This window comes from Oryctolagus cuniculus, chromosome 8 (assembly GCF_051225735.1).
Source record: "Oryctolagus cuniculus isolate XC-2025 breed Fujian yellow rabbit chromosome 8, ASM5122573v1, whole genome shotgun sequence".
Lineage (NCBI taxonomy): Eukaryota > Metazoa > Chordata > Mammalia > Lagomorpha > Leporidae > Oryctolagus > Oryctolagus cuniculus.
This window is the reverse complement of record NC_142874.1, coordinates 143,710,966-143,732,564: the sequence shown is the minus strand read 5'-3', so window position 1 is coordinate 143,732,564 and position 21,599 is coordinate 143,710,966.

The following is a 21,599-nucleotide window of genomic DNA, read 5'->3' as shown; positions in this document are numbered from 1 at the left end:
GATGCCGGTTCACACTCCAGTCGCTCTGCTTCTGATCCAGCTCCTAGCTAATGGCCTGGGAAAGCAGCAGTGCATGGATCAAGTGCCTCGTGCCCTGCACTCACAAGGGAGACCCAGAAGAAGCTCCTGGTTACTGGTTTCACCCTGGTCCAGGCCAAGTCACTGCAGCATCTGGGGAGTGAACCAGCAGATGGAACATTTTCCTCTCTCTTTGTAACTCTTTCAACTAAATACTTTTTAAAAAGTAAGATTTCTGCTTTAGAAGTGCATTAGAAAAAATTATTATTTTTTCAAATCCATACAAACAGAAGGCACTGCCCAATTTCTAAAAGAGATTTCTGAGGATGAACAATTCTCTGGGGAATAGCTTTCACCAGCCCCACCCCTAATGGAGCCATACCCTTGTCACGTCCAGAAATCAGGAGCAGGAAGCTGCAGAGCTGGGACCCCTCCACAAACACTGAATGCCCACCGTGCATCTCACATCTTCATGTTCTATTGGCCAAAGCAAGTCTCATCACGATCTCCAGAACTGATGGGAGCAAAATTAGACATGTCTTAGACAAGTCACGGGAAAGCAGCAGAATAATGCGACACAGAGAGAGAAAGAGTGTCTTAAGTAACTGATAAGATACTGCCAAATGGTAGATCAATGAAAAAAAGATTAAAAATCCAAAATAAATGCATATCCATAGAAAATTTTAGTAGAGAATAAAGATGGCATTGTAAAGCCATAGGGAACACCTTAATAAGGATCTTAGGATAACAAGACAGACATTTGAGAGAGAATGAATGTGTCTACCACAGCTGACTTCAAGAAATACCAGCTGGAACAGATTTTGAAATCTGAGCACATAATACATAAAGCACTAAAAGGGAGCAACATAATTTTTAATAGTCCCTGAGAGAAGTCATTTTTGATGAAGGCACAAAATTCAGATGCCATAAAAATAAAGACTGACAAATTTGTCTACAAAGATAAATAATTTCTGCCTTGGTAAAAACAACTTGAGTGAAAAGACAAGAAATACATTGGGAAAAGTACTTGCGATATTTCCATAAAAGAAACATTAATATCCTTAACATAAAGATCTTAGCTTCAATAAGAAATAAGCAATCCAAAAAGAATTAGATAAAAATATAAGGCAGAAATATATTTTACAAAGAAGGACATGCAAATGGATCTTAAATAAAACGTAAAAATTCTTAACAATGGTAACAGGAATGCACAGTGATAATTTCGTGATAAGTGTTTCCTGCATCAGGAAGGAATTTTAAATGAATCATGATCTTCTGCACTTAGATGTGTAAGTCCATCACTGTCACATGTGTTGCTGGTGCTGCTGTCAGTAAGCTCAGCCTTGCAGAGCACTGGGCAACAGCAATCAACATTGAAAATTCAAATGCCTTCCAACCAAAGATTCAACGTTTCAAAATGTTTTATGAATACATTTCCACACATATGCAATAATGTATGTACGGAGATAATCACTATATTTCCTCCATACATATCTCAGAGCACGAAACTGTATCTTGTTCCTCACTTTTCCCATCATTGATCCATAGTGACCCTTTAATTATTCTCCTAATGTAATACAAACACACCACCTAACAGAAAAGGTGCAATTTGGAAAACAACTATACACCACAAGCTTTTCTTCCTCCACCCAGTTTAACCCTCATCCTAAAGTCATTTTCATAATTTTCTTTCTTTCTTCTTGTTTTATGGAGTGTAATTGTAGCCATGTATATTCCTAAAAAGTATGTACGTTTTTATGTACGTAAGAGTCTATAAGTAATCCTCTTATAGTATTCACTTTTTCACTTAATATTTAGCTGAACTCAACCTATTGTTCTGTGTCACTTGTTCAAATGTGTGTGATATAAAAATAAGAATCCATTGTGAAACCCATCACATTTTATTCCTTTTTTCTCCCATGGCTGGGCACCTATCAGGCTTAGATCCAGTTCTCAAATCTATGTATCTGGTTGAGACTGGCATTTTATCCATGCTTCCCATGAAATATGTGGAAGACTTTCTTGGTCCTTTTTTTCTGTTGATCATTTTAACAAAAGGCCATATTTGCCTCATTTACAAACATTATATATTTATATGCACATACAAATTTTTTCTAGAAGTGAGGACTGAATATATTAATATCACATGAGATTCAAAACAAAGATCAAGTAGGAAGGAAAGATAATTATGTAAGGTGCATAATTCTGCAAAGACACCTTTTGTAAATGTCTTTTTACCAAATAAAATGGGATGTACACATTTTATGCTAAACACACAAAAGTAGTACACACACAAACACATACCCTCATATGACAGAAAACATGTGGTGTTTGTCTGTCTGGCTTATTTCACTTAGCATACTGATCTCCAGTGCCAACCATTTTGTTGCCAATTTCAGGATTTCATTCTTTTATGGCTGTGTGTTTGTGTATTTGTAAGTGTGTGTGTATTTCACATTTTCTTTATCCAGTCATCCTCCGAAGGACAGCAAGGTTGAGTCCTTGCCTCTGCTATCATGAACTGAGCCACAATAAATAGAGGAAGACAGGTATATCTTTCATAGGCTGGCTCTTTCCTTTGGATATATCCCAGAAGCAAGTTGCTGGGTCATATGATATATCTATTTTTAAATTTTTTTTTTTTTTTTTGACAGGCAGAGTGGACAGTGAGAGAGAGAGACAGAGAGAAAGGTCTTCCTTTGCCGTTGGTTCACCCTCCAATGGCCGCCGCTGCAGCCGGCGCACCGCGCTGATCCTGGCAGGAGCCAGGAGCCAGGTGCTTTTCCTGGTCTCCCATGGGGTGCAGGGCCCAAGCACCTGGGCCATCCTCCACTGCACTCCCTGGCCATAGCAGAGAGCTGGCCTGGAAGAGGGGCAACCGGGACAGAATCCGGCGCCCCAACCGGGACTAGAACCCGGTGTGCCGGCGCCGCAAGGTGGAGGATTAGCCTATTGAGCCACGGCGCCGGCCTTATTTTTAAATTTTAAAGGAATCGTCATGCTTTTCTGCAACAACTGTATTAATATGCATTTCCACCAACTTTGTGTTAGGGTTCCCTTTTCTCCACGTCTTCCCTAGCATTTGTGATTTTTGACATTTGATAATAGCCATTCTAACTAGACTGAGATGATTCCTCATTGTGGTTTTCATTTGCATTACCTTGGTGACTAATGATAATAATCATTTTTTCATGTGTTTTGGGTCATTTGTATTTTGAAAAATATCTATTCATATCCCACTTCTTTTTCTTAAATATGACATGATTATATTTCAATACAAAACTTCTGGACAAAAAGAAAAATGACACATTAAAATAAAAGAGAAAAACATGGTATTTCATTTATAACACATGACAACATGGTAATAAGTGAACTCTTAGAAATTATAACATAGTATTAGAAATCATAACCAGTATTAGAAAAGAAGTGAAAAAACAGGAAATAGAGTAAAATTAATATAATTTACTAGGAACACTATTTGAATATGATCTCACTTAACATTTACAGAAGAAAAAATGTTTGTTATAATACATTATCAGTGAATAAAAATGCTGATATCTAATGTTTATGCGATTTTAGGAAATGAATAACTGTCATCCAAACTCTGGTAGAATGTTCGCCAACTAACAGAATTAGTTGTTTTGCTGTTGCTGAATTTCTTTTTTTTAAAATATTTATTTATTTATTTGAAAGTCAGAGTTACAGAGAGAGGGAGAGACAGAGAGGTCTTCCATCCACTTCTTCATTCTCCAAATGGCCACAATGAGGGCTGGGACAGGCTGAAGCCAGGAGCTTCACCTGGGTCTCCCAAATGAGTGCAGGGAGCCAAGCACTTGGTCCGTCTTCCATGGCTTTCCCAGGCATATTATCAGTGAGCTGGATTATAAGTGGAGCAGCCGGGACTTGAACTAGCATCCATATGGGATTCCAGTGTCATTGGTAGTGGCTTTAGATGCTTTGACAAGCAAGCCCAGCTGTTGAAATTTTGAGCTCCTTTTATCTTCTAGATATTAACTCTTTATCAGATGCATACAAAAGCAAATATTTTCTCCCATTAAGTTGTCTCTTCATTCTGTTGTTTCCTTTGCTGTGCTTTTACATAATACTATTTTTGCTTTTGTTGCCTATGCTTTGCAGGTCTTATCCAAAGCATAATTGCCTAAGCCAATATCTAGGAATGATTGCCTTGTGTTTTTCTCTAGTAATTCCATAGTTTTGGGTCTTGCATTTAGATTATTGATTCATTTTGAGGGTTTTTTGCTTGTTTTTTGTAGAGGATGTAAGGTAGGGGAATTTTGCTTCAAATTTCTACAAGTGGAAATCCAATTTTCCAACACCATTTACTGAAAAAACTGTTTTTCCAGAGAATTATTTAGCACTTTTTATCAAAAATTAGCTGGGCGTAGGTGTATAGATATATTCTGAGGGTTTCTAGTCTATTCCATTGGTCTACTTGACTATATTGTGCAAGCACCACACAGGTTATAGGCATGTTGTGTATCTTAAGGTCTGGTGTTGGCCGGCGCCGCGGCTCACTAGGCTAATCCTCCGCCTAGCGGCGCCGGCACGCCGGGTTCTAGTCCCGGTCGGGGCGCCGGATTCTGTCCCGGTTGCCCCTCTTCCAGGCCAGCCCTCTGCTGTGGCCAGGGAGTGCAGTGGAGGATGGCCCAGGTGCTTGGGCCCTGCACCCCATGGGAGACCAGGAAAAGCACCTGGCTCCTGGCTCCTGCCATCGGATCAGCGCGGTGCGCCGGCCGCAGCGCTGGCTGCGGCGGCCATTGGAGGGTGAACCAATGGCAAAGGAAGACCTTTCTCTCTGTCTCTCTCTCTCACTGTCCACTCTGCCTATCAAAAAAAAAAAAAAAAAGGGGAAAAAGGGTCTGGTGTTTCGATGTCTTCAGGAATGTTTCTACTGTTCAAGACTGTGTTCAGAGTCGTGCTTCCTTGAGAATTTTTGAAGATTTTTTTCTAATTCTGTGAATAACATAATTGATATATTAATGGGGAATGTGCAGAATCTGTAAATTGCTTTGAGTACCATAGACATTTTAATATTAGTTTTTTCCAATCCATGAAAATATGAGGTCCTTATTTTTTGTGTTCTCTTCAATTACTTTTATTAGTGTTTTGTAATTTTCATTCTACAGGTCTTCCACAAACTTGGTTAAACTTATTCAGAGATTTTTTTTGGTAGCCATTCTGAATGAGCTTGTTTTTTTTTTTTTTTTTTTTTTTTTTTTTTTTTTTTAATGAAATGTATGTTGTCAGATTTGTTTTTTAATGAAATTTATGTTGTTAAATTTGTATTTTTTTAAAGATTTTTTTTATTTTACTTGAAAGACAAGTTAGAGAGAAAGAGGAGGAAATAGAGAGATCTTCCATCTGCTGGTTCACTCCCCAAATGGCTGCAATGGTTGGAATTGGGTTGATCCAAAGCCAGGAGCCAGGAACCAGGAGCTTCTTCTTGGTCTCCCATGTGAGTGCAGGGATCCAAGCACTTAGGCCATCTTCTCCTGATTTCCCAGGCACGTATACAGGGAGCTGGATTGGAACTGGGGCAGCCAGATATGAACTGGTGCCCATATGGGATGCAGTGGTTTTCTCCACTATGCCACAGTGCTGGTACCACCAGCATGTTCTTATAAATTCTTTCTCAACAAGATTATTGTTGGTGTATAAAAATGCTATTGATTTTTTTGTGCACTGATTTTATATTCTAGAACTTTGCTGAATTATCTTATCATCTCTTATCACTTCTAATAGTCTCTTGGAGCTTTTTTTGTTTTGTTTTGTTTTGTTTTGTTTTGTTTTTCCTGGTTCCCCTACATATAGAATCATGTTATCTACAAACGAGGGCAAGTTCACTTCCTCATTTCTGATTTGTATACTACTTGGCATTTCTTTTTATTGCTTAATGTACTCAGCTAAAACTTTCAGAACTATAATGAATAAAAGTGGCAAAAGTAAGTATCTTTGGCTTGTTCCATATCTTAGTGGAATTGCTTCCAGGTGTTCTCCATTCACTGTGATGTTAGCTATGGACCTGTCATAAATGGCATTTATTGTGTTGAAGTATGTTCCTTTTATATCTAATTTACTTAAAGTTTTTATCACGAATGGATGTTGTATATTATCAAATACTTTCTCTGTATCTATTAATATAATGCAATTTTTATCTTTAATTCTGTTGACTTGATTTATCACATTTATTGATTTGCATATGCTAAACCACAGCTTGAATGCTAGAATTGAATACACTTGATCAGGGTGGATAACCCTTCTGATGTGCTGTTAGATTGAATTTGTTAGTATTTTGTTTGGGTTTTTATCATCTATGATCATCAGGAATATTGGTCTATAGTGTTCTTTCCTTATTGTGTCTTTGATTTTAGAATTAAGGTAATGCTGTCCTTGTATTTGGAAGCATTCCCTCCTTTTCAATTGTTTGGAATAGTTTCAGGAGAACTGATGTTAGCTCTTCCTTAAAAGCTTGGTAGAATTCAGTAATTACTCCAACTGTTTCTGGGCTTTAGTTGTTAGGAGACACTAGTATGATTCAATTTCATCATTGGTTATAGTTCTGTCTAGGGTTTCTGTTTTTATGATTTTGCATTGGTATGCTTCCACAAATCTATCCATTTCTTCTAGGTTTTCTAATTTCTTGTAAGGTAGCTGTTTGCAATAGTCCTAATTATTCTTTGCATTTTTGTGGCATCAATCATAACATCTCTTTTTTCATCTTTGATTGTATTCACTTATCTTCTCTCATTTTCCCATGGTTAGTCTGATTGTTGGCTTATCAATTTTGTTTATTTTTCAAAAAAACTACTGATTTCATTAATCTTTTTTATTTTCTTATTTCTGTTTTGCTTATTTCTTTTTTTTACTTTTTTATTTATATAAAGGGAGCAAATTTCATGTATTTCATCTTCTCTAAGTTTTATCACTTCTTTCCTTCTACTAATTTGGGGTTTGGTTTAGGTCCTTCAAATGCATTGTTGTGTTGTTTATTTGATATCTTTCCATTCTAAAATTTGAAAGAGAAGAGTGACAGTACTTTTAAAAGAACTCCCATTAGATTGACAGCATATTTCTTAATGAAAATTCAATGTTCTGAGAGAAAAAAAATTCTAAGCCAGAACACTTTACCTAGTGAATCTCTCTTTAATAAGTGAGAATGAAAGAAACACTTTACAAGGCGAGCAAAAACTGAAAGAATTCATTACAATCCAATCAGGTTTACAAATGATATTTAAGGGTATGCAAGCAAAGGTAACCTTCACCATGGAACAGTATGAGAGTATGCACCTACTAGAAAAAGAACAAACACAAGGGATTTTAAAGGAAAACTGGCAGGGCAGATTCATTATCTATAAATGTAATTGGAATAAATTCTCCAATTAACAGATATACACATGATGAACTAATTTTTTTTAACTTTTATTTAATGAATATAAATTTCCAAAGTACGACTTATGGATTACAATGGCTCCCCCCCCATACCGTCCCTCCCACCCACAACCCTCCCCTTTCCCACTCCCTCTCCCCTTCCATTCACATCAAGATTCATTTTCGATTATCTTAATATACAGAAGATCAGCTTAGTATACATTAAGTATGGATTTCAACAGTTTGCTCCCACACAGAAACATAAAGTGAAAAATAATAGATGATTTTTTTAAATGATGATGAAATCAGATCAGACCTATTGTCATGTTTAATCCCAGTGAGAGTCAAGTTGGGAATTGATAATTTCTTTTTTTTTTTTTTACAGAAGATCAGTGTAGTATGCATTAAGTAAAGATTTCAACAGTTTGCACTCCCATAGAAACACAAAGTGAAATATATTGTTTGAGTACTCGTTATAGCATTAAATCTCAATGCACAGCACATTAAGGACAGAGATCCCACATGAGGAGTAAGTGCACCGTGACTCCTGTTGTTGACTTTACCAATTGACACTCCTGTCTATGGTATCAGTAATCTCCCTATGCTCCAGTCATGAGTTTACAAGGCTATGGAAGCCCTCTGAGTTCTCCGACTCTTATCTTGTTTAGACAAGGTCATAGTCAAAGTGGAGGTTCTCTCCTCCCTTCAGAGAAAGGTACCTCCTTCTTTGAAGACCTGTTCTTTCCACTGAGATCTCACTCACAGAGATCTTTTTGCCAGAGTGTCTTGGCTTTCCATGCCTGAAATACTCTCATGGGCTTTTCAGCCAGATCCGAATGCCTTTAGGGCTGATTCTGAGGCCAGAGTGCTATTTAGGACATCTGCCATTCTATGAGTCTGCTGAGTATCTCACTTCCCATGTTGGATCACTCTCCCCTTTATTTATTCTATCGGTTAGTGTTAGCAGGTACTAGACTTGTTTATGTGCTCCCTTTGACTCTTAGTCCTTTCATTATGATCAATTGTGAACTGAAATTGATCACTTGGAATAGTGAGATGGCATTGGTACATGCCACCTTGATGGGATTGAATTGGAATCCCCTGGTATGTTTTTAACTCTACCATTTGGGGCAAGTCAGCTTGAGCATGTCCCAAATTATACATCTCTTCCCTCTCTTATCCCCACTCTTATGTTTAACAGGGATCACATTTCAGTTAATTTTCAACAGAAGACCCAACAACATGCCGCCTACAAAAAACACACTACACCAGTAAATAAACACAGACAGAAAATGATAGGATGTAAAAAGATATTTCACACCAATGGAAATTAAAAGAAAGCAAGAGAGGCCGACACTGTAGTGCAGCAGCTAAAGGTGCCACTAGCAATACCAGTATCCCCTATCAGAGTTCTGGTTTTAGTCCCAGCTGTTCTGCTTCGAATCCAGCACCTGCTAATGTGCCTGGGGAGTTAGCAGATGACGACCCTACTAACATGGGAGACCCAGATGGAGTTCCAGGGTCCTGACTTCAGCTTGGATTAGACCAGAACATTGAAACAGTGGGTAGATCTCCCCTTCCCTCTGTCCTCCCTCTCTCTCTCTCTCTCTCTCTCTCTCTCTCTCCTTTCCTCTCTCCCTCCCTCCCTTTGTCAGTCTCCCTTAAAAATGGATAAATGTCTCTTATTTTTTAAGCAAACAGGAGTAGTTATACTAGAAAGAATAGACTTTTTTATAATTTTTTATTTATTTTTTTTTTTTTGACAGGCACAGTGGACAGTGAGAGAGAGAGACAGAGAGAAAGGTCATCCTTTGCCATTGGTTCACCCTCCAATGGCCGCCGTGGCCAGTGCACTGTGGCTGGCGCACCGCGCTGATCCAATGGCAAGAGCCAGGTACTTATCCTGGTCTCCCATGGGGTGCAGGGCCCAAGCACCTGGGCCATCCTCCACTGCACTCCCTGGCCACAGCAGAGAGCTGGCCTGGAAGAGGGGCAACCGGGACAGAATCCGGCGCCCCGACTGGGACTAGAACCAGGTGTGCCGGCGCTGCAAGGCAGAGGATTAGCCTAGTGAGCTGTGGCACAGGCCGAAAGAATAGACTTTAACACAAAAACTCTTCATAGAGACAAAGGAAGCCACTACATAATGACCCAAGGATCAGTTCAGCAAGAAAATATGAGTATCATAAATACATATGTACCTAATGCTGGAGCACTGAGTTTTATAAAACAAATGTTAATAGAACTATAGGGAGAAATAAGCTCCAATACAATAATATTGGGAGACTTCAACACCCCCTCTCATCAATGGACAGAAAAACCCACAAAAGGTCTACAGGATAGATCAACTGAACCTAAAAGACACTCACAGAAATTCCACCCCGCAGCTGCAGAGTAAACATTCTTTACATCAGCACGTGGAACATTCTCTAGGATAGAACACACCCTGGATCATAAAGCAAGTCTCAGCAAACCTGAAAACACTGGAATCATATCATGTGTCTCCTGACTACAATGGAATCAATCTGGAAATTAACAACGAGCTTCAGTAATTCTACAGGTACATGAAGACTGAATGATACACTCTTAAGCAAACAATGGGTCACTGAAGAAATAAAAAGGGAAATTAAAAATTCTTTGATACTAATGAAAACAGAAATACAACATACCAAAACTTAAAAGATACAGCACAAGAAGTATTAAAAGTAAGATACATATCCTGGAGTGAAATTGAGCTGTCATACCATAATTAAATATTCACCTTTGGAAGCTGGTATCAGCCTAATTTTCTAAAATGTGCTAATTGAGATGATCAGAAACAGTGCCTCAAAGATGCCTTAATCTGCTATAGAAATGATAGTGTCAAGTTTATAATTTGTATATATTAAATCAATGTCTCACTACGGCCTCCAAATGCATGCTATCCACCCCTAATGATGATAAATATCTCTTTTTAATGTTTCAGTGGTCAAAAGTGCTTCCTGTTCTTTAAATAGGAAATTAAAAAAAATATTTAAAAAAAAAATTAAAAAAAATTTACATAGGAAATTAAAAAAAAATTACATGGAAGAAATCAAAAGTCCAAGAATGGAAGGAGGACTTCTGAAGCAAAAGATAGAAATGAGGAAAACTTGTCCTGATAGATTTTATTGTGAAATTATTGTAATCGTGGGGCTGTATTAAGGGCGCAGAGTTAGGCAATGGAACAGATGACAACAGAATGGAGTTGATGGAAGCAAGGACGTGTGTGATATGCCATCAGTAGTGAGAGATTGGGTGGGGGTACGTTAAACTGGAAAACTAACTATCTTTTTGAGGCAGGTGAAATTAGAACACCAGCTCATACGTATATGTAATTTAACTGTAGACATATTAAGAAATTAAATTAAAGCAAGTACATTGTTAAGTATAGATAAATATCTTGGAGAAAAGCGTCCTAAATAAGCTGTATTAAGTTTGCTTATGAGTGAAAGAGCTTGTTACATATGACTACATTAATATTCAGATGGTTTGTATAACAATGGATTTTTTTTAAAAAAAAAGTGAATGTATTCACTGCAAATGGTGAAGATTTTGACAAACACAAATGGCAAGGACTTGATCAAGAACGTACATAGGATGTTAGAGGCCGGCACTGCGGTGTAGTGAATGGGTTGAAGCCTACAATTCTGATCCAGCTTCCTGCTAATGCACCTGGGAGGGAAGCAGAGGATGGTTCAGGTACTCGGCCCACATGGGAGACCCAGAGGAGGCTTCTGGCTGCTTGGCTTCTGATTGGCTCAGCTCCAGCCAGTGTGGCCATTCGTGGAATGGGCCAGTGGATAGGAAAATCTCTTTCTATCCCTCCCAAAACCCTCGTCTCTGTGACTCTTTCAAATAGTAAATAAAATCATTTTAAAAAAGGAATATATATATAGGATGTTAACAAAACAATAAGAAAAGCAATGCAGTGACTGCCACATTTAAGGACAGCTAGAGCAAGAGAGCAGTTTTCAGCAGGTCAAACTGTGAAACAAGCCATGTGGCCCTGGAGCCTGTATATCAGTGGTGATCAGGATGCTGTGACAAATCCCCAAGGAGAGGTTCCACACTGATGCCTGACCAGCAGACTCTGTGTGCCAGGTGGCCATGGAACTGGAGCTGTCATGAGGAGGTGGGTTTTATTTGTGTTGTTCAGTTATTGATTCTGCTGGGCTCATATGCAATCCACTGTCAGATCAGAGTAGCAATCCTTGCAGAAGAGCCTGGGCATGTCTGGACACTGAGTAATGTATGTGGCCCAGACCCCCACGTCACCTTGGCTTTACTGCACTGACACCTGCCCACTCGATTCACACTGTGCAAGGGCTCTATATGGCCAGTTGAGGAAAAAGTGAAGACTGTGTGCCTAGTTCATAGACGGGGCAGCACAACATGTAAGAGTTACTAGAAAATGAGAAGCCACTCTCAAAAGTGGCCTGAAAGGGCAGTAGTGAAAAGAATCTTTCCAGAAGGGAGATCTGAGAGCAGTGCAGCTGGAAATCCACTTCAAATGGAGTAGAACGAGCTGAGGTGCACCAGCCCAGACAGGGGTGTTGGCATGACTAGCTGGTTAGGAGCAGGACAGGAAAAGCCTAGGAAATTGGAGAAAAGGGAGTGAGGAAAAATAAATGAACCTGGCCATGAACATAGAACAGTAAAGGCTCTACGTCTCATGCTCTTGGCCTCCTTTGAGTTTCACCACAAAGAACCACTGAACAACCAAATGGAAAGAGTGTCCTCTCTCATGGGTATAACTGTCTTAGCGCTCATGGTGCTGGGGGCAATAAGCCTACAAACACAGACACTATTAGTGGTAGATGCAGAGGCTCCATGTGCAGCCAAGAGAATGAGCTCACATAGGAGCTGACACTGGCATATTTCTAATTTGGCAGCAGCAAATCCAACACTGAGTCCTTCAAATTGCTACCATCCTCTGAGGAACACACCTGGCACAGGATGGTGGCAGGTAGCTTACCCTTATCTTCTTCATCCTGGAGGTGGTAGCGAATTTATTCTTACTGGAGTCAATAATACCCCAGGCATGTATTTGATCAAGATGCATGCATCGTCAACACCACCATCTAAGAACTTCATAACACTTAAACTTTAGTCTTATGTCCCAAATAATATTGTCTCAAGCCAAGGGATATATTTCATGATAAGGCAATGGAGTCATAACTATAGTCTACTCTATGCTCCAGCCTCATATTCTCATAAAGGCTTAAATAAGATGCTGTCTTAAGGGAGAGCATTTTGTGTTTCTCAATGGTTACACAGATCCAACAAGAAACACAGGGAAGCAAGATGAACTCCTTCCATCAGGCCCAGCTGAAGTACCTGTGCTTCCTTCTCACCAAATTTAGGCTCTTCCAGGTTATGTCCCCTGGGAAGGTAGGTGGGTAAGCAGGTAAATGTTCCACTGACTTTGAAACTCTGACTACCACCTAATGGGCTCATCACATAGGTGCACCCACAGGTTAAGAAGCATGCACTCCACTGAGACAGGACACCAACCCAGATCACAATGAGCAGGCAGGGCTGCTGCTACATAATGAAACAGGGTTGAGTATCTGTGTTACAAGTCCAGAGTTCTTTTCTTGGTGTTTCTGTGCCCAGGGGTGGCAGTAAGCTAGGACTTGGAGTACTCTTGGTTTAACAAGGACACAGTGGGTGGAGCTATATGTCTCATGGATAACAATCTGGGTCAAAGTAGTTGCCAAAGAATACTGGTAACCCAGAATCAGAGTGAAGGAAGGTAACTATTATTCACAATCGTTGTGTCATTCCTTGTATTCTGCCTTCATTGTTTCCTGAATTTGTCTTTGTCAAAGGCAATACAGAAAATTCCTCTTCTTGAAGAGGAATCAACACCATTCTGTTCTCAGAAATGTTTAAGCTCACTTAGCAGTAAGGGAACTGGAGATTAAAAGCAGCGACCTGTATCTGAGTGGCACAGGGGCAGACACAATGGGACACCAAGGCTCTATTTCAGGCCCTGCTTCAGTGCTGTCTTTGTTCCTTTCTCATACGGTGCAACGCATGAGCACCAAATCTCATGCCAATTCTTTGTATTTCTTACCTCCTGCCAAGGCCTTCCCTGCTGTTACTGAGGAAAAGTATACAGTGAGGACCCACAGTACAAGAGCACTTGCTGTGGGGTGAAAGCCTGCATGGGAAGCTGGGGCCTGCAGATCTGTCCCCACCTTCCTAATCATGGTTAATTATGTCTCCTTGAGACATGCGTTTCGGATGCAGTGCCTCAGACGATGGTCCTGGAGACCAAGCAGGAAGTCATACCCAGGGACCATCAAGTCAGGAAGGCTATTAGCTGTCTCTCTCTATAGCCCCACGTCATACTCCCTTCAGCCTCCTTCCTGCCCTTGGGGCTGGAAATCCTAGTTAATACACGGTTTTCAGGCAGTGCCATTAACTCTGAATCTGCTTTCTGTAGAGCCGAGGTTAAAGAAAATGCAAGTGCACATATATGCATGCGTTCACTCCTTCATGTTGATGATTGCACAAAATTCATTAGCACTCTTCCAGGAGCCTGGATACTCAGCCAGGGTGATGAATGAGGAACATAAATATAGATTCCTCAGAGGACAAAAGAGTGTTAGTAATTGCTATCATAGGACACTTTCTCTCTGTGAAATCTAAAGAAAAAATTCAATTCTTGTAGCACAAGGAGTGAAAATAAATATACACATTCCGAATTTCAGCAGGAATGTTTACCCTTTGCTACACAGTGGGTTTCAGTTTTAGCCACAGGTTGTCAGATCTTTTTTTTTTTATTTTTTTTATTTTTTTTATTTTTTTTATTTTTGACAGGCAGAGTGGACAGTGAGAGAGAGAGACAGAGAGAAAGGTCTTCCTTTTGCCGTTGGTTCACCCTCCAATGGCCGCCGCGGCCGGCGCGCTGCGGCCGGCGCACCGCGCTGATCCGATGGCAGGAGCCAGGAGCCAGGTGCTTTTCCTGGTCTCCCATGGGGTGCAGGGCCCAAGCACCTGAGCCATCCTCCACTGCACTCCCTGGCCACAGCAGAGGGCTGGCCTGGAAGAGGGGCAACCGGGACAGAATCCGGCGCCCCGACCGGGACTAGAACCCGGTGTGCCGGCGCCGCTAGGCGGAGGATTAGCCTAGTGAGCCGCGGCGCCGGCCAGGTTGTCAGATCTTTATCCAAGGCTGAAACTCTGCCAGAGACCACAATCTGAGCAGAAATGAAAGTGGTCTCAGCTATGCAGATCCCAAATGGGACATTAGCTTTTGAGGAATCAGTGTGGACAGGAGGAAATACAAGCACATCCCTTCAAGGTGACAGTCTCCTGAGTCAGAGAGTTACTTTGTCAATAAGTCTTTTTCTGAATACGGAAAGACAACACACTGCAAACTTTCACGAGCAAAAGGAAGATTATCCCTGAAGCTGCACTGAGCCTTTCCTTCTGCAGGTGAATGACCTTCACACAGTACATGAACATCCAGTGAGTTGTGTTTCCACGGAGCTAAATCTCAAGTATACAAGCAGAGGAGCTTCAAAGAGTCTGCCCAGAAAACCCTCAGGAAATACTAAAATAACTTTGTGTCCAGGGGAAGACACACACACACACACACACACACACACATCACAAAAACACAGAGCAAGAAGCTTAGTGTCAAAAATGAAAAATGAAGTATATACTATAAAACAGAGCTATGAAAAAATGGTTTATTGAAAAATACAACCATGACAATTAATACATGTTTTCTCTTATTTGTGGAATATACAGAGGAAATAAACAAATTGCGTGGATGTCAAATTTCTGGGATCTAGTTATCTATATTGCTTCATTGAATTATACCACATAAATGACAATATGCCCTTCTTTCCCCATGATATGCTCATTTTCATGAATCTCTCACTCTGTTATATTAAATCTCTGTTTTCAAGAAGAAACAGGCCGGCGCCGCGGCTCACGAAGCTAATCCTCCGCCTTGCGGCGCTGGCACACCAGGTTCTAATCCCGGTCGGGACGCCGGATTCTGTCCCGGTTGCCCCTCTTCCAGGCCAGCTCTCTGCTGTGGCCAGGGAGTGCAGTGGAGGATGGCCCAAGCCCTTGGGCCCTGCACCTGCATGGGAGACCAGGAGAAGCACCTGGCTCCTGGCTTCAGATAAGCGCGGTGCGCCGGCCGCGGCGGCCATTGGAGGGTGAACCAGCAGCAAAAGGAAGACCTTTCTCTCTGACTCTCTCTCTCTCACTGTCCACTCTGCCTGTCCAAAAAAAAAAAGGAGAAACAGTATATTAGTATATTTGTGGTATGTATATAATGTCTACATTTGAAGTAAATGTGACAAAATATTAAAAAATTATAAAGTAATAAAATACAAATATGTAATAGCATGCAAATGTAAGTTTATATCTAAATATAAATTTGGGTCATGGCCCATAAAATAGTCTCTCTCTCAACTTCCCATCTGACAATGTAATAAATCCTACAGAGCACTATCATGGGCCAGGTGCCGTTTGGCACATGAAAGATGCACGGGTTGAAAACATGCAGAACCCCCTCATGGAGCTTGCATTTTAACAGAGACAAGCCAACAAAATAAATAGGCACAGCAGGTTGGAGGCCAAAAATTCCTATGAGAAAAATAAAACACGAAGAGAAGTTAAATAATTCCAGGGAGAGAACTGCAGTGTTAAACATGATCGTCAGGGAAGCATGAGCTTGGGCGTGACTTCTCAGCGTGGATTTAGGGGTGAGAAGGCAGTGTCCGGAAGAAGAGGGCCTTTGGCAGAAGGGATAGCCCGCTAAAAGGCAGGGACGTGTTTCAAAATCCACATGAAGAGAGAGGAGGGAGCCGCAGGCAGACTGCAGAGGAGAGAGCGGAAGGACACTCAAGGCCAGCACGGGACTGTGAAGATTTCTCCAAGGAGATGAAGAGCGGGAGATTCTGAGCAGAGTGGTGACTAGCACTTGGAGTCGAGCTGAACCGTTCCGGCTCATGGTTGGTTTGTTTTTTGTTTTGTTCTGTTCTGTTTTTTTAATTTATTTGACAGGTAGAGTTATAGAGAGTGAGAGAGACAGAGAGAAAGGTCTTCCTTCCATTGGTTCACTCCCCAAATGACTGCCATGGCCAGCACTGCGCCAATCCGAAGCCAGGAGCCAGGTACTTCCTCCTGGTCTCCCACGTGGGCTCAGGGGCCCAAGCACTTGGGCCATCCTCCACTGCCCTCCCGGGCCACAGCCAAGAGCTGGACTGGAAGAGGAGCAACCAGGACTAGAACCTGGTGCCCATATGGGATGCCGGCGCCACAGGCGGAGGATTAGCCAAGTGCCGGCTCATGTTTTGAGAATGGATTGTAAGTAGAATTAAAGGATGAGACCAATGCAGGGCTAAATGCAAGAATCCAGACAAAAGTTCTCACAGCTTAGCTCAGAGCATGGCCATGGTGGGTAAGAATTACTGGAATTTTGGGCATGATGACAAAGAGGCAAATGGCATTTCTGAAAGAGTCACTGTGGTGGCGTAGGAAAGAGAAGCATCAGAGGGGACACAAGATTTCAACCCTAACGGGGGATAAAGCCACTACAGGGATACCTTAGGAGACCCCAGACCCAGACTTACACCCACTCTGAACATTCTAAGGAATCTCACTTGTCTGCAAAAGAATCTCAGCACACAAATCCAAAAACACTGTCAAGACCCCAAAAAAGTAACTAAAAAGTTAATCCCAGGGAAATACATCCTTGAAAATTTTAATTTCAAGAATATAGAAAAAATGTTCTAAAAACATCCAGGCACTAACCACAACAAGGTGTGACACACAAAGGAAGAATCAGACTTCTCTTCATCCCTACATATAAGACAACAAAATTACATCTAAAGAGTTTGGACGAGTAGCAGGTATGATCCAGGAGTTTACTGTGCAACCAAGTGATCTGTTATTTTAAAAAAAAAAAAAAAGATTGATTTATTTATTTGAAAGGCAGAGTTACAGAGGGAGATGGGAGAGGAAAAAGGAGGGGAGTTGGGGAGGAAAGGAGAGAAGGGAGTCTCAGGCTCTTGGCTTTGGCTTGGCCCCATCCTGGTGGTAGCAGCCATTTAGGGAGTGAATCAGTGGATGAAAGATCTCTCGATATCTCTCTGTATCTCTCTCTCTCTCTCTTTCTGTTGCTTTATCTTTTAAGTAGTGAATAAATAAATAATTTTAGGAAAACAAATATTGATAAATTTATTCAATTTTAACAATCAATAATTTTCTGTCCTTTAAAACATATAGACACAAGAATAAGATAACAGATGGAACATAGGTTTTCTTTCTTTCTTTTTTTTTTTAATCAAAGAGTTGCTTTGGGCTTTGGCATTACTTAGTTTTTGTCACCATAACAAATTACCTGAGGCAGCCTAATTTATAAAGAATTGAGATTTATTTTGGCTCACTGTTCTGGAGGTTCACTGTCTAAGGTCAAGTGAGCCCACTGCCTCAGCCTCCAGTGAGGACAGAGTCCGTCTGGCTGGCAGAGGCCCAAGGAAGAGCAGGGGCCTTGTTACACAGCAAGAGACCGGATGTGTGCCTGTCTGCCTGTCTCAATAATTATTAAGACACCAGGATTCAAACATAGGGGCCCCCAAAATAACAGCCTAATCCAATCCTATCACTTCCCAAAGTCCCACCTCTAAACACCATGATTGGATCAAGCTTCTGTCTCTTTAGGGCATTAACATAAAACCTTGGGCACTGGGTCCTAGCACTGTGGCACAGCGGGTTAAGTAGCTGCCTATTACACCTGCATCCCATATGGGCGCTTGTTCAAGTCTTGGCTGCTATACTTCTGACGCAGCTCCCTGTTGGGAGCCTGGAAAAGTAGCAGAGGATAGCACTGGTGCTTGGGCCCCTGTACCCACATAGGAGAACCAGATGAAGCTCCTGGCTCCTGGCTTCAGCCTAGCCCAGCCTGGAACCAGCAGCTGGAGGATTCCCTCTTCCTCTCCCTCTCCCTCTCCCTCTCCCTCTCCCTCTCCCTCCTCTTCCTCTTCCTCTTCCTCTTCCTCTTCCTCTTCCTCTTCCTCTTCTTCCTTCTCATACTCCTCTCTCTCTCCATAACTCTGCCTTTCAAATAAATATAATAAATAAAATGAATCTTTAAAAAAAAGTATTGGGCACTAAACTCCTGAGTTCAGGGGCAGGGATTCAAATATTCAAGCCATAAGCATTTCCTATATTATGAAACTTTACTATCAGACTTCAGGGATATGAAAATATAAGAATACTTTAGGAGAAAGACTGTGATCCAAGAGTGCCCATGCCTGACCTGAGTCAAGTTGTCATTTCTAGGTGATGGCAACAGAGACACACTGTGAGACTTGTGGCTTTACTATGGGGGAACTTTACCCGTGAAGATCAGTGGAGGTCGACACACACGTGTGAGGTGGAGGGTGGGCAGGAGGCAGTGTGTGCACAGTCCTGCGTGAGTAGATGGCTGAGGAGCCTTACTTACTAGGGAGGTGAATAAATACAATGTTCTAGTTTGCCGTTGGTTCACCCTCCAATGGCCGCCGCTGCAGACAATGTTCTAGTTTGAAGAAATTAAAAAAATCATGTGCATGGGTAGTTCTGATAGTGATCAAAAATAAAACCAGGCTGGCAGAATGTTCCCTACAAGCACAATTAACTCTAACCATTGATGAAACAAACACAGGATTTTTTTTTTAAGATAAAAGTCTCATTTCAAATTTACAAATCAAACTAATGAGGGATAGAACAATTTCGTGTTACAGTCCATGGCCTTATGTATACTACCTCCTGCACTGTCTTGAGAATTGGTTTGACAAGAAACTTTTCTTTAGATGATGCAGTTCTAGTTAGCCAACATAAATTTTTTTAAACAACAACATAGGGCAGACCATTCACAAATTTGTTCTGTAATCTCACAATAAATGTAAGTAAAGTCATAAGCTGGTACCTATAATTCTAATGGATATTATTTGGCAAACTGCTGCCAAACTTTCCCATTAGTCTAGAATAACAGAGAAAACACTTAGAGTAGTGTGGGTCGGACTTACTGTTCAGGTTGTTGAAGGTGGTGTACACTGACACCAAATTACAGAGTTGAGAACAGGCAGCCTCTCCCTTTTACTCCAGAGGGCTTCTTATTACACTTGAACTTCAGAACGCACGCTAAATCTACTTTTCTCCACTTACACAAAGTCTGCTGGCCTTGCATACTGCTGAGTGTATGGTTTTTGTTTCCTAGCTTTGCCCAGGTCAAAATCTCACTCTCTTTTTCTTCATGATCTATTCATAGCCTGACAAGTTATCATACAAAGAGAATTGCGGGCCCTGCACCATCCCTTTTGGTAATAGGAAGTCAGGAAAGATTAGAGTGGTACTTTAAGGTGAATTCATTCACTGATACTAGGAGTAACTCATCCCAAATGTCCACTGAAGGTCAACTGCTCCAAGGAAGGACAACGGTGTTCCCACTGGGGATGTAACAAAGAATCATCTAAGCCAATTACCACTTTGGGTTTCCCAATGATTTCATTTTGTGTCATTAAATTATTTTATATTTTAATGTTACTTCTGTGGCTTTTTGAAATTAAGTCCTATTTATTCAGAAGGCCCAGACTTGTAACAGACATCTCCCACCAGCATATAACCATATTCATATTACAGAAGAGGTATATTCCTGTGTTTTATTTATCTAATTAATTCTCAGTAAAATTCTGTATCTCAATGCTTGGCTCTTTGGAATCCACTGATTTTCCCATTTCCCTGCAGTGAATCTCTGACAACACAGATTTGCACCCACACACTTTTTCACACCGAGAACGCAGCAGAGGTTATCAATGTGCGTACTTAAGAATCATAATCCTAGTGGCTGCATCGATTAACACTTAGAATGTTAATTTCACAAGTTCAACAGAGGACCATCATTCCTGGGGTTTATAAAAATATTGTCTAAAGAGTACACTAATAATATCTGAAACAATTCATGAATAAATGTACAAATGAATCGTCCTGGAACACTAATCGTTTTTCCCACAGTTGATGCCAATACTGTCACCATTAATATAAATTCTTCCAGAATATATGCTATGTATTCAAGTATCAGCAGATGCACAAATATCTTGTTTTGCTTTCATATAAATGGAATTCTTCTATATAGATAATTTAGAAATTTTTTGCTTCTTAAGAATAATATTTTAATGCTCAAAGTATCATTTCTGAGAATAGAATACTTGTATGCATTGTATGTGTGTAAGTACTGGAAAGTACTCCATAGTATGAATGTGTCATCATGTTTCAAGCAATAATAATTATTATTTAACCATTCCCTATTGCTGGACATTAATTTTCACTCCAATATTTCTGTTTCAAAGTAGTCTGCTTTGTACATGGTCATGTATTATATGAACATTCTTCCAAAATAGGAAGTAGTCATAGAATTGTATGTGTTTTTGTTTTGATAAATATTGATATTGCCAACCTGCTCTTCAGAAAGACTGAACCAATTTATATCCCAATATCAACAGAACCATGCCAGTGTTGGATGTTTATTTTGGTTTATGTTTGAAATATGATGCAGTGAATAAGTACAGATAGTTTTGCCACAAAGACAGAATAACAATTTCCTGAGATGCTTTATCTACTCTGATACATCTCTCCACATATCTGTCCCCGTGCCAACAGCATATTGTTTAAAGACTAATTACTAAAATTATGATGGCATCTTTTCTCAAAATTTTCTTTCCTATTCTTTTAGTTATTTCCTCTTCTAGATCAATTTAAAAATTGGATTGACAGGATATACAAAAACATATTTTGAATTTTTATCAGCATCATGATGGATTTCTAATTTGGGAAAAAATAAAATCCTCACAATATTCTGCTTGTAAATATAATACAGTTTTGATTATTCACGTTTCTTCTCATTATAATTTATTAGATCTATGCTGGAATATTAACATAGGCAGTCACTATGGCTCTATCATTTAATCTACTCTAATCCCAGGTAATCTATTTATCATCTTGGTGCCTCAATTTTCACATCTCTCAAATGGATATAATTCTCCCTACAAAAATAAATGTTAAGGAAAACTGTGAATTTCAAAAACAATGCCTGCATTCCCAGAATAACCTTTGATGTTATTTGTGTCAACTTCCTTTTTTATATAACTTATATAACT